The sequence below is a fragment of the Pipistrellus hanaki genome (assembly GCF_964339955.1).
Source record: "Pipistrellus hanaki genome assembly, chromosome: 6".
NCBI lineage: Eukaryota > Metazoa > Chordata > Mammalia > Chiroptera > Vespertilionidae > Pipistrellus > Pipistrellus hanaki.
In genome coordinates this window covers 58,805,219-58,822,673 of record NC_140508.1, presented here as the reverse complement: position 1 = coordinate 58,822,673, position 17,455 = coordinate 58,805,219, and positions in this window count along the sequence as shown.

Below are 17,455 nucleotides of genomic sequence, written 5' to 3'. Positions count from 1 at the left end.
AATAGGAATGAAGACAACCACTAAATTTGCTCCAGGTAAATGAACTAAACATCATGAACTACACAGAGGTTAATGTGAGAGCAAAACATGAGTAGGTTGCCTCCCACATGTGCCTAACTAGGAATCAAATCCATGACCTTCAGGTTTTCGGGATAATGCTCCAACCAACTGAGCTGCACCAGCCAGGGCTACATCAACTGTGTTTTATTTCTCCCCCTATGTGGTGTTTCAATGGTTTGTCTCATATATTTTTAATACATTTCTGTGTGCTTGATACGTTTGATATATATTGTTTAAAGGCTTGATTTCTAAAATATGTGAATAATTGAGAGAAATTAGTAACAGCTAACACTACAATTCCATTTGATAATTGGTTAAAGGAATGAATTGAGCGTTCAATGACAGAGAATGACAAATAAGAAATGATTACACAAATTAACCCACAGCTCTATAATTATGCACTAAATATAAATGTTAGCAACATTAAAATACCATTATATATCTATTTTAGTAAATAAATAAAAATTATAAAATGGTAATTTTTTTTATCTGTTAGATCTGAGAATGATACATATTTTAAATGTTTAAATGACAAATTTTAAGTGTTTCTGGGTATATCTTCAATTGTTTTAATGTTTCTGGGCAAAATAACATGATGAGCCATGAAACTGTTGGATATGATTTGGCATAATAATCCTACTATATAAAACATTCTCCAAGGAAATAAGCATACTAAAAAGTTATTTACTTAGAAATATTTATAGTAATGCTATTTATGTTTGCAAAATTAAAACTTAACAGAGAAAAACCAAATGTCTAAGAACAGGAACTAGCTAAGCAAAACAAGTAATATTGTGAAAGAAGATTACTGCAGAACTATAAAAATGTCACCTGTGTGGCTCATCTTGATTCAGGAAAATATGAAATAAAATTAATTTTGTAAAGCAGCACTATAGAAATGTCAACTGTGAAAACCATGCTGACATATGGAAATATAAGTTTAAATTAATTTGAAAGAGCAGAACATATAATTTCTTGATTTTATGATTTCCACTATGAAAAAAACAATAATATTTGACAAAGATAAGAAGAGAATTTGGAGGGAAATAATAAATTGAGTTGGGGTTATTAGATTATTATTCTTTCCTTTAAAATTGCCCAAGTTGCTGAAACCGGTTTGGCTTCAGTGGTAGAGCATAGGTCTGCGGACTGAAAGGTCCAGGGTTCGATTCTGGTAAAGGGCATGTACATTGGTTGAGGGCACATCCCCGGTAAGGGGTGTGCAAGAGGCAGCTGGTCGATGTTTCTCTCTCATTGACGTTTCTAGCTCTCTATCTCTCTCTCTTCCTCCTCTCTGTAAAATATCAATAAAATATATTTAAAAAATAAAAATAAAAAAAATAAAATTGCCCAAGTTGACCTGTATTCGTTAATAAAACAAGGCCACAGGGATTTTATCAGCAGTGTAATGATTTTATACATAAACAAACATGTCTGTGCCCAGGTGATGTGATTAGAAAGCATCTTTCTTTTCTGACATTGTTCATCCTCTAGGTAAGTAACCACATGTACTGGGAAAGACTACTTTTTCCCTCCTAGATATGTCCCATCTGAATGAACCATGTTACATTTTATAATGGTAATAGTTGTTGAGTCATTTCTTATTTTGAAAAGAGTAGAGCTGCTACAAAATCCATTTGTATAACGTTGACTAGAATAGTTTATAACAATCATGTCACTGTGAGCTACAAGCCTGTATTTCATGTATAACTCCACAGGTCCTTCAGGGCCATAGCCAAGATTAGTCTTCCACCTGGATCAAAAGAAACAAATAGCCTGAGTGAAAGGAACAAATATCCCACAAACAATCTAGCTTAGTACCCTTGCTAAAAATAGTTTGTTATAAATGAATGCGTAAATGAAATTATAAAGGAGATAAAATTCTCAAGAAAAATAATATTAGAAAAATAAAGCTAGCTCTCCAGGGTAGAGAAGATATAAATAATTTTTTTCTCGAAGAACAGAATTATTTTTGAAGTCTCCTGTTTAATCTTAAAAATTCAGGCACATTTTCCCTCTATAATATATCCATGTTTGTTTTAATATAAAAAAGAATGTTTTAAGTCATCAGCTAAAAAATTTAATTCTCCTCCCTGCCAAAGCTAGAGAAAAACTGATGTTCCAGGATGCCCGTATATCTTTGTGTACTTTTGGGACATGGTTGCCCACTCCTGGACAAGGGTCACAAACTCCCATTCTGAAGTAGAGATCAACCATACACCCTGAGTGGGAGGATTTGAATGAGAGCATTAGCCATGAAAGGAGGGAGAAGAATTAACATTTACTTTGCTCATAAGCCTTTTACTTTTAAACTTTATTTCAAAAAGAAAAGAAAATCAACAAAATTTTCCAAGGTAAAGGACATTTACACTTACTATTAGAAAAATAGTTTTACATAATTTTATAAACCATCTTCTAAAGACAAGACTTAAATTTGATGAAAAATAACATATAGTATTAACCATTGCTTTATAATGTGTTTATTTGTTGATCTACCAAAAAAATGCTTCTGAATGTTTAGCTATCAGATATTTGGTTATTTAAGATAGGATATTCTATGAAGGCTGGATTGTCAGAAATCTGTGAAACTCAGTTAATGACATTGTAGAAATAAAGGAAATCCACAGAAGTAATAATTATTTTTCCATTTGTAAAATAAAAAAAATTATGCTAATAACTCAATGTGGTGACAGATGATATTAAGATGGAGTAAAATACTTAGAAAGAAAGCAGCAAAGAGACCTTGGGGGAAAGCCAGTAATGTACAACTGTGATTTGCTATTTAATCACAGGGCTTAAAATGGAATATAACTATATTGAAAAAGAAACAACTCAATAAACTTTGACCAAAGCCTCTATGAAGGAGATTAGTGCACAAATATTTTGAAAATACTATTGGAATATAATAAATATAGTATCTACATGCTGAGTAAACAGTGAAACAAATTAAAACACATCAATGCATGGTACTTTGGCTTATTGGTACCTGTACACAAGATATCAATATTATTAAGATTGTTGCTCACAGAGTAGGAGTCCCACCTTTTGACTCATGTCCCTAATTTATGTATTTTGGTGGTAGTTCATTCCAGGTTGAAAGTAGAGCCTGTATAAAACAGATGAGAGAAGAAGACTAGCCTATGGATTGGAGCTCTATTATAGAAACCAGTGTGAGTATCAAGATTAATGTGTTGAGTTGGAACCTCAGGTAAGATAATTTAAGATTAAAAAAAAAAAAGCAACCAGATTTTGTTTTTGGAAGATGGTGGTTATCAAGTTGTATGTCCAGAGCTCTATTTAATAGCTTCTGAGTCATTCTAAGTCCCAAGTCCAAAAAGTTGGCACTAAACAGAGATAAGAACTAAAGAGAAAGAAAATAAGAGGTGGAAGAGAGGTGAAATTAATTTAGCTTGAAGATGAGCTAGTGATTAAAGATTATAAACCCAGACAAATAGGCTAGTTACTTGCAGACATTTCACCATAACAATGATTAGTGGAGGCAGACAGGAAGAAAAAGTCTGAAGATATAATAATGAAGACATACATAAGAAATATCAAATAGGTACCTTAGGGTTGAATTGTAGATGCAGCAACTATTCTTATATTATCCTCTTCAAGCACTTAGTTATTGTCTGTTCTGGCAATTGTTTGAAAGTGCCTTTCTCTTTAGAGCCACTATGATCATGTATACAAGGATGGGATCTTAAAATCCTCAACACATAAATATTTAAAGTTCACCCAAATCCAGAGTGACGATTCTATACACTGCCCCACATTTGTGCAAAACATAAACAGCTGCATTTGCTTCCTATGATTTTTTCCCCTGAAATCAGAAATGCTGAACATATAGAACATTAAAGTTTTAGAGAAAAGGAACACCTAGCTAATTACTGATTTTCTTCAAGAGAAAATAAATAAAATTAATGTTATAATAAATAAACCTTTTGTATCACATAGCTATTGTTGCATAAAAAAAGCAATAACTCCGCAACACTTGGGGATTTAACACAATAATAATTTGTCATTTCTCATGAGTATATAGGTTGGCTGGATGATAATGCTTATCTGGGCTCAGCAGATTTTGCTGGGCACATTCATTCATGCCTCTGTGGTCAGCTCAGAGATTGGTTGGGCCATACATGTCTTTCACACATATAGGGACACTGATGGAACAACTGGGCTGTGTCCCATTCTCCAGCAGGCAGGCTTATTCTCAGGGAGATCACATACTAGTAGGTGCAAGACAGAAATAGGAGTGCACAGGCCATTGAGGTCTAAGCTTGGAACTGGAACATCATCATTTCACCCCCTTTTATCGGCCAAAGCAAGTCACAAGGGCATTCCTGGTTCAAGAAGTACAGAAATCGGCTCCACTGCCTGATGGGAAGAGCGCCAAGTTACATTGTAAGAATATGGATAAAGAGAAACCACTAATTGAGGCCATTCATTTAATTAATCTACCCCACTTACAAAGACATGGGTGTTTTTCCTGTTTAGTTAGAGTGATATCAGAGCTGTCAGTGAGGGGTTTTTCAAGGAGCTCAGAAGGAGCTCAGAAGTTTAGTGTTAAAATAGAAGGCTTACACACTTCTTAGAGCCAACTATCTTATTCTTATGTTATTGGCTCAACTAGACTAAGTTGATGAGCTCCATGCAAATGTGTGTGTGTGTGTGTGTGTGTGTGTGTCTGTCTGTCTGTCTTATACACTTATCAATCTAAAAATCTAAAAAAATATGCAACTTATTTTCCTATAAAATTGATTTACTTTTTTATGCTAATGTCACTTAATGGGTTTAGATGAAATCATTTCTAAAATTAGAAATGAATTTTGTAAGAATTTGTATTTTTCTGTGCATATCCAATCTAGAAAAAGTGGACTCTTTTTTAAATGATTTTAAGATAACATACTAAATAAAAAACTGGTCTTTTAATTTTTATTAAAAGTTTAATAAAATAGGGATATTAAATCTAAAATGGAAATAGTACATAAAAGACAACAGTTAAGGTACTTTCAGATTTTTGTGATTGGGTCAAGAAAAAGTCATCTTCTGAGAGAGCCAAAAATAAATAAGTAAACAAACAAACAAACAAACAGGTTTATCATTATGTGGAAGCAGCCCACCCCAAAAGTTTGTAAGTATATTGCTGATGAGTTTTTTAAAGCACTCAAATTCAATCAAAGTGACCAGGGAATAAATATCCCAAGGACTGTATTGCAAAAGGAAATAATACCTTAGTGAGGGGTGTCATAACACATCCAGGCGGCACAGCCTTTGGTTTCTTGGGTGGAGACATCCTTCTATGAGGATGGCTTTTTCAGACAGTTGTCAATTGTCCATGCTACACATTAAGAGGAGCCAGCTCTCTTGTCCTGATTTCATGTTCACTTGGCAATCTTCTAATATAATTAGCCTTCCTTTGTAGACTATAAGCGATGGGAATGTGCTGACCAGAAAACATTGATACTTTTGGCATTTATGTCTGTCCGTATAATTAGCATTCTTGTTTTTGGCTGGTTGCCTTAGCCTGATTACATCTGCTAGCATTAACAAAATCAAGTTTTGGGGCCTACAATGCTGAGAACTAGACCTAGACCCTGAAGTTGCTGATCTCTAAAGCAAGTGCTATTCTGTAAGACACATCCTGTGGAACTAGCTGGCTTCTCCCATGATGGGTCAATGGGTGAGGTAGGAATAAACATCACAATTCTTGATATCTATGTATGTGTTCCTCATATTATGCTGCTGCTAATTTTTATAGAATGCATGCCTCACTACACAGCTATTTTGGACAAGTTGCTATTTAAGAAAATATAAATTGCCTGGATCAAAAATTTTCTTTTTCTTTTCCTAGATCTCCTATCTTGGAGATGGTATAGTTGTGTCACCAGTATCTATGAAAATGAGATTAAAGGGATTGCTCACTTTCCTTCTGCAGTTTTCATGCTCTTCTCTAAATTTTATTAGTTTATTCAGTAGTGTTAAAATAGTGAAAAGTGAAGTTTGCCTATTGATGTGAGAATCCTTATTATGTTCAGTTTGTACAGACTAAGCATAACCAGAAATATAGTTAGCCATTGTATAACATGGGGCTTATAAGAGCCTCCCAGTCGAAAATTCCTGTATAACTTAAGTCAGCCTTTGGAATGTTCAGATTCCTAACTGCCAGTTGACCCTTGAAAAGTGAAGGTTTGTACTGTCAATTGAATTGTAAAAGTCAACTGAAAAAATCCACATAAAAGTGAACCAACACAGTTCAAACCTGCTTTGTTCAAGGGAAAACTATATTGTGTACAAGTTGGATTTTTAGAAGTTCAAGGGAGTATACCAGTGTTTTTATGCCTCTTTATGATAGCTTTGTTTCTATACATATTTAAGACATCAATTCAAAATATCATAATATACATATTATCTTGGTTTATGAAAATTTTAAAAAATATATTTTATTGATTTTTTTTTTTTTTTTTTTTTTTTTTTTTTTTTTTACAGAGGGGAAGGGAGATGGATCATTAGAAACATCGATGAGAGAGAGAATCATTGATCAGCTGCCTCCTGCACATCCCCTACTGGGGAGGTGCCCACACCTGGAATAAAACCTGGGACCAGTCAGGCTAAAATTTTTTGGTATCATTTAAAAAAAAATTAGTTTAATTCTTCAACATTATTTATACAACTTTTTTTCCGAACCAATATTTACATGTAAGTAGAACTTTATAAGTAGTTATTCATATTTAAAGCCACTAAAGGAAGTTTAACATTGAATAATCCACCATCCAATATAATGTGTAATAGAACATATAGTGTGGTGTGGATAAAATTAACAATGGTATTAATATGAAAATAAATTTTGATAATAATACTTGGTGAAGATAGTGACCAATAATATCAATATAATTTTAGCTGCAATGGATAATCTGCTTGTCACAGAGAATGATGTTAAGATAACTCTTTTTATTGTTTAAAGTATTACAAATAGTAGTATATATACTATGTCTCCTTTCTTTCCTCATTAACTTCTTAAACACACTGAAGTGTGTAAAGGAACATGCTCTGTTCTTAACTCTCACAAATGGTCCTAAGTATATGCTAGAAAAACAATTGTGAATCTTAAGTCCCCATATGTGTTAACAGCTAATCCTGTTATGCATCAGATAATAAGTCAATGTAATTTAATTCTTAGAAAAAAATTACATAGACATATAAAAATAACATATATGAAGCATAAAAATAAAATGAAACACCCAACCAAAATAAAAAAAAATAAGTAAATTTAGCAAATTTAAAAATGGACTGTTCCTTATATAAAGTCAATCATTATCTTAGCAAATGGACAGGCTTAATTTCCACCCACAACAGATAGGCATGGATACTGTGTATTGCTAGATATGTTATAGAACTGCTTTGACTCTGTTATGTTTTGATGACCTTCAGAAAGGAGTTCTTCTGTGTTTACTATGCCACTAGGCTTCCTATCTCAAGGATAAACCATCCTTATCTATCTGGTCAAAGTCAATTTGCTACTTAGAATATGCCCGATTCTATTGAATTATAAAAACAAAATACCTAGTAGCCATAGGTGTTGTAAACCCCATTAGTAACACTATAATAATCAATAAACAATGTGGCTATTTCATTTTAATCTGCAGTTGTTCAAATAAAAGAGATTTACTGCAAAAGCTTTAAAAAAATCCTGTAATAAGTGTACCAATGTGTACCTGCTTATATTTCCATATAATTTGAATAACAGTGTAGTTTAAAACAGATGTCAGCTTCTTTGAATATAATCATATTTTGTTGTTAGTACTGGGCACCCATACATTTACATTTAAGTAACCCTGGATGAGGTTCTCTGCCTGTGCTATCTGTTTTACTGGTGCATCTTTTTCTTTATTTAAATCTAACCCATGAAAATAGTGTTTCTGTTTTCATAAAGGTAAGCCAAATATATTCATATATTATAACTAGAGGTCCAATGCACAAAATTCATGCAAGGGGCTCACACCCTCCCACCACCACCACAGTGGCCAGGGGGCCTCTGCCTCGGACCTGGCTGCCGAGGCCTCGTCCAGAAGGATGTCCTGTCTAAATAGAATATTATGCTTCTATTATTATAGATGGTAATTCTGTCTCTCACCCCTCCCCCCTGCAAAATGAAGATAAGGTAAAATAAATTCATTCTATTTGGATTTCAATGCTGTTGTCTTTGATTTTGTATATTTATACTGATTTTTCTAAGGAGCAGGTGGAACTATAAGGGCCCTTTACTTTTTATTTGCTGGGGGCATTTTGATGTTAATATCACTAAGACTTAGTCCTTAAAGGTAAACAAACACTGCTTGGTAGACTGGAATATTCTGCAAAAATTGAAATGTGTGTCCTTCATCATAAACAACAATAATTAATGCACTATTTGTGCTCATGTATATATCAGGGAGGATGCCTTCTCATCCACCTACTGAGTCCCACTGTAATTTCATGCAGTTTCCAGGTAAATAAGCATGAATAAGCAGAACCCTGAAGTGTGGCTGTGTTCACAGAATTACAACTCTCTGCCTTGGCATGCTCTGGCCAGGATTCTGTTTTCGAAAGACATCTTTATGCTTCAGCTCTGCCAGGAGATTCTCAGTCTTCAGATTTCTGTGGAAAGGGAAAGTGTGTGCCTATAGCTGAGGGAAGCTGACTTATGTAGACGAAAGTTCCTGACCCTGGTCCCTGATTGTTCATCCTCATACAAATGAGAACTTCAAATCCTCAACGTTTGATTGGTCCAAAGGCTCTGTCCTGATTGGTCAGAATGGAATCATTCTGATTGGTGGATGAAGAAGCCAATGGGGATATAGACCTGGCAGCTCCTAATTCCATGGGGAAAGTCCCAGACCAATGGGTTGAAATAGGATCCCAGAAACTTTCTTGTAATGGCTGGCTCAGATGGCAGGAGCACAGTGCAGATAGGCAGTTCAGTGCAGACCTTTCCCTGAAATGCAGTTTGCATGACAGGTGCCTGTGCAGAAATGGCTGCAAGGCTCTGTTTTTTGTTTTTGCTTTCTCTCTCCCTCTTTTTAAATTTGAGCCCAGTTAACCATGGGGAGGTTTTTTGTTTTGTTTTTGTTTTTGTTTTTTAGTAGATATCTTCTTTCTCAGGGTCCACACTACCCATGGACCAGTTTCATCTGGAAAACAGTTTTAGTTCTTAGTTTAAGGTAGTCAACAAGCAACTAAAAAGATCACTTTGGATATTATTGTGAATCCTGTGAAATGATTGAATTTCTTGCCCAAAGCAACAAACTAATATTTATTTTGAACCTACCAGCTACTATTTGTGCCCTGAGGTTTATACATAAGGAACCTCCATGGAAGAAAATTCCACTTAAAAATCACACCCTGGTTGGTTTGCCTCCGTTGGGTGGGAGTCCTCCAGTGCACGGGCACTGAAAGGTTGCTGGTTTGATTCCTAGTCAGGGCATATGGTTGTGGGCTTCATTCCAGTCTCTCTCTCTCTCTCTCTCTCTCTCTCTCTCTCTCTCTCTCTCTCTCTCTCTCTCTCTTTCTTCTTTCTCTCCCCCTTCCTTTCTAAAAGTCAATACAAAATCTTAAAAAAAGTTAAAGACACAAAATACAGTCTTCAATTACCATCTACTTTGAATTATAAACTAAATAAATTATTTAATAAGTTCCTCTCTACATCTACCACCATGGTTTGTAAAAGTCTGAAGTGAATCAGTTAAGACTGTAAGTTACCTGAGGGCAGAAACTCAGAGCTCCTGGTTTCCGCCCAATCCCAGCAGCCAGCACTGGGCCAATAAACTTTTGTTCTCTCCCTGCAAGAGAGTCTTCTTTTATTTTGAAATGATACCAACCCTGCGGGCGAATTGTAGCAAAGTCAAGACTGGGAAAGGGGCTTTGAGAGGAGGTTGCAAAATCAGAAGGAGCAGCAGGACAGCCAGGAATCCAGACCAGAGAGGTGAACACGGGCAGGTGAACCCTAAGGGCCAGGATGAAGAAGGGGTGAGGGCCTGGGACAGCTTTGTAGGAGGGGTGTGTGTGTGTGTGTGTGTGTGTGGGGGGGGGGGGGTCAGCCAGGAAGCAGCTAAGATCTGGGGGGACTCCTCAGGGAACAAACAAGGAGAAAAAGGCACTTGAAAAGAAAGCCGCTGCCTCCTTCCTCCCACGTGAGACCCGAGTCCCATGGGCCGCGGACCCCTGCGGAGCGGAGCCCGGAGCGGGCAGGTGCGGCGGGAGCATGCGCGGGGCGGGCAGGGGGAGTCTCGCGCCCCCACCCGCGGGCACCTCCTCCCCCCGCGGCACCTCGGGCGGCGGCGCCACGCAGGACCGGCCACCGGGGCGCTGGGCTCGCACCCCAAGGCTCCGCTGGGGTAAGGAGGGCGCCCCGCCCACGGGTCCGGTGGAGATCGGGGGCCCGGGGCCGCCTCCCCGGACCGGCCGGCCGGGCACCCGCCGAGGGGCCGAGGGGCCGAGGGCGTGCGCGTCGCCCACGCTGGGGCCGGGCCGGGTGGGTGACCGTTAGGAGTCGCCCCGCCGGGCCCCGCTCTTTCTCTTGCCCTTTCGCCGCGGGGCTCGCCGGGCTCCCCTCGGGGCGCTGCCCCCCTGTCGCCGCCCACTTCGGACGGCGCTGCCCGCAGTCCCGCTCGCCGGGCCGGGTGCGGGGTGCGGGGCGCCGTCCCGGGGGGGGGGGGGGAAGGGGGACCGGCTCCGCGGGCCGGGCCGGGGGCGGGACTGGTGCCCCGCGGCTGGAGGGAGCCCCCCCGGGGGGGGGGGTGTTGGGCTTGTGTTCCCTCTGGGGATGGACGTCCTGCTGGTCTTCCCGCTTCTTCCCCTCGGCCAACTGTCGTGGGTGGGTGGGTGCCGGGGTTTGGGCTCCCGCGGTGACCCCGAGAGTGATTCATCTTCCTTCTCTTGCCCCCACAAGTTCTGCCAGGCCCCGGGGTGGGAGCCTGGGCAGGGAGCTCGGGGCGGACGCGCGGCGGGCATCTGGGCATCTGGGCGTCTGGCGGTTGGAACCAGTGCTCCCCTCGCGTCTCTTCCCCCCCCCCCCCCCCCCCAGGTGACTGGTGTAAACGTTTCTCCCAATTCCGGGACTTTGGTGGTTTTGATTGAAGTCCGCAGAGTGCGCTCTATTTTATAGATGCTTTTAAAATAAATCCACCGAGAGGGGACATTCTTGATCTGTCCATGGCCGAAGGGAAGACTCAATGAAAAGGCCTGGTCTTCCTGTGCAGGGGAAGTCAGCCTGGCCACCTGGACCTGCTCTTCTGGGCCAGTGCCTAGGGGACCAGAACCAGGACCAGAATCGGGACCAGAACCAGGACCAGGACAGCTCACTCTCACTTCAGAGTCACTTGGTCAAGGACGCCTTCTGGATCCCGCCTGTGGGGCGGTTCTGGAAAATGCTCATGGCAGGTTCCAGAGTCAGTCCAATAAGTGCAGTGAGGTCTCCTGGGGTTTTCTAGCCCACTGAACTCAAAAAAGAGGTTAAAGTGTTTGAACTCCATATGTTCAAACATTCCTATGACAAGCCACTAAAAGTGTTGGGGAGATAAAACATGCCAACAAAAGTACTTGTGAACAAAATATGACAGGAACTAAAAAGGATTTGAGACTAAAACAATCTATAATAATAAAAAAGGAGGGGTGGTGGGTGGAGTTTGTTTTAGAGCCTCAATAATACAAAAGATGTTGAATACATTTAGCTCTTAGCAAGGTTATTCCTCAAGGCTCTATAGAATCTGGAGGAATGGTTGAAAGAGGAGAGATTTTTGGAGCATATAGATTGATTGGACTCTGCTCTATGCACCTGACGTGTAACTGTTGATTTGGAAGTAAGCTCAGCTTAACACTGCTGTTATGTTCTCAGGTCCTGAGGCACATGGATGAGTTTGTATGGCAGGCAGTCCTTGACTGGAGAATTGTTTACTTAGCATTTGGCTGGACTGTGTTGGGATCAAAAGAAACAGTATTAAGCTTGGTCTACCTCTACAGTAAGTTCACAACTTGTTTTCTAAGAAAGCTGAGAAGCTGAGCTGGTGAAGACAGAATTAAGGAAAGTTAGGAGCTGCCTAAGAATCTTAGATGAGCTCTACATCTATGTATTTCATCACAGTAACTGTGTGATTTGTATCTGAAATTACACTTCTAATTCATCTTTATTTTTCTTAAAGTTTCAGTTGTTTGTACAGTAAACCATCTACTCCATATGTTCAAACATTCATATGACAAGCCACTAAAAGTGTTGGGGAGATAAAACTTGCCAACCAAACCACTTGTGAACAAAATATGACAAGAAACTAAATAGGATTTGAGACTAAAACAATCTATAATAATAAATAGTAATATGCTAATTAGACCAGATGATTCCAGATGACCTTCCAGATGAAGGCCGGGGTGGGAGGGAAGCCTGGATCCCAAGTACCTAGGGAAGCCGGTGCCAGCAGCTGAGTTTCATCTTATGTCTTTATGCTCTTTACCTACCTCTTAAATTTCTAATACTATAAAAAAACAAACTTGCCACATGTGTTTCTAATGTAGACTGCTTGTTGCAGAGATGCCAAAATGAAAGCCCAGTGAAAGAACTGATTTGCCCACATTTATCCGCCTGAGTAATGACAGAGTTGGAACTATGATCCGAGCTTCCTGAACCTCAAGCCAGGCAGGTTCTATATAGTATGTTTACCTTTGTTTTTCAGGAAAGTTGTGTTCAGTAGCTTGGTGATTTTTTTCTAGAGTAATAATAATTTGTGTGATTGCATAGTTGGGAATTATTAAGCTAGTAATACAAATATATGCTAGGTCAAAATACATTTATTCATCCCATATACATTTATTTAGTGTCTATTTTGGCCAAGGATGTGCTAGGCTGTGGGAGATGAAGAGGCAAACAGACACTGGGGTGCTAGTCTGACCCCAGGAAATTCACAACTAGGAATGGAGATTCCAATTTGAAGCTTCTCTGTATCACATTACAAAAGATACACTTTATTCTTGTACTTATTCATTCAGCAACATTTTTGCGTACCTGTTGTGTGCCAGGCACTGACACTGGGTACTCTGTCCTTTTGTCCAGGAAATAAAGTTGGGAGGGAATGGGATTAGTGAGTGGGCCTCAGACTCTTCACTTGCGATATAATAGTGAGAACAATCAAAGATGAGGACAGAGATGTGTGGAAGATATCAGTGCATATGCTGACAAGAGGGTGACCATACTTTCTATAAGTTATTGAGAGTGAGACTACCTCCAGCAAGTCTGTAATTGACAAGCTTTATGCTGCTGCTCCTCAGATGGCGCGTGAGCAGCTGGGTGAGGAAGGCTGCACAGCGAAGGGCGGAGTTTCCTTTATGCCAGTTCTGGGCTTTGTCAGCTCAGTCAGATAGCACTCACCTCAGAGACCACATGTCCCAGACAAAGAAACAGCCAAGGTATTAATGAGCCCTAAGCAATGTCTTCAGGGTTGTGTTGTATCTGCATTGTTTATGTGACCATTGTTAGCATATGGCAGAAAGGAAGAAAGATAAGTTTACTTTTTGAAAATTGAAAAATCTGTTCTCATCTTGGAATGTTCTCACTATTATATTGCAAGTGAAATATCTCTAAAATATCTAGGCCCTTCTGTGTGAGCATTAAAAAAGTTTTCCAACTTTTCCTCGGGCTGAATAACTAAAAATGGAAGTCAGGACTGAAAAAAATAGTTTATAAATTATTTTAAGAGATTATTTGTTTCCCTCACATTTTAAAAATTATTCTGATTTTCATCTAGTCCACTTAAAACTTTCTATAATGAAGGTTCCTCTAATTTACTAAAAGCACAGGTCCCTTTTATGTCCCTCCTCGAGATAGCACTTTCCTACAAACAATGACGAACTTTCTTCTGGGACTAAAAATGAGCAAATCTTTTGAACAGGGGACAAAAATTTTTATTTTTTCTCAGAGTTTGAACTTACTTCCACTTCCTTCCAGGCATAAAATAAAAGCTTAAATGAATGGCCTGATATGTATGTTAAACCTAATATAGGAAGAACCAAAGTAGAAGAATGTTCATGATGTGATAGATCAGGAGTTTCAACTTTGTCAGCCCTTTGATAACATTTGGAATAGCCCCATTAGTAACCTGAAATTAAAATAATAGGTAAATAACTTATCTACCCATACTTTAAAAAATGTCAATATAATACCCATATATAATAAAATACAGATGTAAATGGAAGGTAATTTATAATAAAATTATGTATATTTCATAATATTTGGGCATGATTAGTCTAGAAAATAAAATGAAGTAGTTGGATGCCTGTATCCATATTTATGTTCACCTATATGTGAAAGTGACCAGCTAAATGCTGACAAAGGTGGATTGTATCAAAGGAGGGGAATCTGAACAGCATTGTACTTAATGGTATCATTTTCTGAAATGTGGACAATATTTGATAAAGTTTCACACAGAACAAATTAAGATCTTTCCTCACATAGTTTCATCCTGGAAAAGACACTAATTTTTTTTAAAAAATTTTTTTGGTCATAAATAAAATGGAGTTATGCTCAAGATTTAAAAGAGCATACATAGGTTTTCCATATATCTAAATGTCAAGTGAGACTCTCTCTCACTTTTGCAGAATCCTATTCCATGTTTTAAATTAAAAAATAAAAATTAAGATAGAAAATTAGTTTTAGTATATGGGATTCACTGAAATATGGTTCAGTTAGAATATACTTTTCTTAATATGCAAACCATTTTTTCCTCCTCATTTGTACTTTATACTAGTATGCATCTTATAGGCTGCATTCTTGCCCAGTTTAGTTGTCACTCTTGGATAGGTTTTGAGATTTGCAGTAAGAATAGGGATGGGGTTGGATTCCAGTACATTCTTAAGGCTTGAATATAATGTAAGAAGCAATAAGAATTCAAATTTCCACAAAATACTGCTTTAATGATGTTTGACAACTAATCAGAATTCAGAGAATTCTATTTAATATATAAGATAAATATATAGTGATGTCTATAAATGTACTTATAAGGACTAAAATCTAATATGAGCCAGGTACTGAGACATCTACACACCTACACATTCATACTTGTATATGACACTTTTTGGTTCATTATTGATTTGGTGACCATTACTGTCTATGAGAAATGTAAAGGTATATTCCTCTTTCAGGTCAATTTGCTTGCCGCTGTATAATAAGAATCAAATATAATTTAAGATTGTGTTAAAAGAGTGGGGCTTGTGGTGTTATGAACTGTGTTTCTAATGATACAAATGAAGTGAGAGTAGGCTAACCCATCAGTAACTTAAAAGTGTCTCTGAGTCCAGGTGTGCAAAGGGGGCGCATTATAATAAGCCTTAGCTTTAATGTTCAAGTGTGAGGATGAGGAATACACAGGAATGTAAGAGGGTGGCTTAGTGGGTTTAGCTCGTTACTGTCTGCTTTGAGAAAGAAGTTCAAAGCCCAGTTCCTCTCTGAACCCATCTGTAGATTACAGTTCTCAGGAGGTGTGTATTGATTTAGGGAGTGAGCATTAAGCCATTTTCTTGATCATAGCCTCTGTGTGCTGAGCTTTTGGTTAGCTTTCTGAGTAATTTATAAGAATCAGACCCACAGATTTTTATAGTAATTCATTTTTTATATCATTTCTGGCCTTTCTTTCACTTTTTTTTAATCTCTTATTTTCTTTCACTCTATATCTATAAACTAATTGTGGAAATACCTGCACAGAATGCATTTGATGGTTTATCAACTTATTAGCTAATTGTGGTTTATCAATGGTTTATCAACTGTTTATATCTAAACAGAAATAAAGAAAGCAGAGGAAATTGGCATATAAAATTGTTTAAGGCTCACTTTGTGTCCTGGAAGGCTTATTGATAGCCTAATTTTTGATAGACTTAACATAAAATAACTTTCAAGATTGTAATGCAGAGCATTCTAACTTAGGATAACCTTAACTTCATTTCACATTTCTTTGTAGTACTATATAAGGTGTATTGTTAAAGTTTGCTATTTCTATAGTACTTTATACTTTTAGAACACATTCCTATGCATTTAAGTTACTACTTTTTATTTTTTTCATTGATTTTTAGAGAAAGTGGAAGATAGGGAGAGAGAGAGTGTGGAAAGTAGAGGGGAGAGGGAGGAAAGAAGAGAGAGAGAAAGAGAGAGAGAGGGAGAGAGATATCAGTCCCAGTGGGATCAGACATCAGATATCAGCCCCAGTGGGATCAGCCCCAGTGCAACTCAGGTACTTGACTGGGAATTGAACCCAAGACCCTTCAGTCCATGGACTAATGCTCTAACCTCTTTGCCAAACTGGCCAGGGCCAATTACTATGTTTTTAAAACATGTTTTTTTTTGTTTTTTTTTTGTTTTTTTAATCGTTGCTACATAGTGATTTCTCAAGATCAGAGGTATAGTGGCCATTGACTCCTAGCCAGGGTGTCTAAGAAATCCTTGTTTTTATTTTAAAAAATCTTTAATAAAATGAAAACATTGTTTTGCAAGTCATTAGCTACTCAGAATTTCTGTAATAGAAATAGTTTTATAATTGAACTAAAATGATTACTATTCTAAATATTTCAGTGTACCATACAAAGAATATTCATATGAAAAGTCTTCTTAAGATTAGCTGAATAAAATTTATCCTATTAATTCCCTATTAGCTCTCTTACCTAAAAGAATTTGAATTTGTTATTTTTTAAGATATAAATATAGTGAAACTTAACATTTTGTTAGCTTTTGAGATGGCAACTGCTGAGCTTTCTTTGCTAAATTATATCCAGGTACCTGAGATGAAAATAATTTGGAAATAAATGGTTATGACTGACAATTGCTATGCAGTAAAAAACCCCTTAAGAACAAAGCTATTTATACAGTTAGGTGGCACTGTTTCCTTTTTCTTTTCAAATAAAAGCAAAGGTTTGACTAAGTGGAATTAAAATATAAAGAGGTTTCACGTGGCCTTATTTAGGTCTAGCCAGGTTAAAAACAAATAGGAAAAGTGAATTAGACCCCAGTGAAGATCCAGCACCCATCTGTAACTGATGTATCTTCCAACCCATGAGCATAGAGTAAATGGCTGCTAAACAAACGTTGGGGTGCTCTCTAGACTTGCTGGAGACAAGCTTCAAGGGTCAGGGACATCGTGTCTTCTGGGGCCCTGAAGGTAACTTGGGCAGGGGAAGTGGGCTGGGTTTGGGATTGGCGGGAGTCCTGGGCTTGTGGTGCCCAGTGATACATGCAGGGTCTATGGATTGGTGCCTTGGGGAGTTTTAGTCTTTTGTTGACAGGCCTAATTTGCATGTGTGTTTTGTTTTTTCCCCTCCCCAGTTCAAGTCAGAAATTGAATTACTTAAAATGTGTGTGCAATTTCCTGGGTTTTAAATAGTGTGAGGC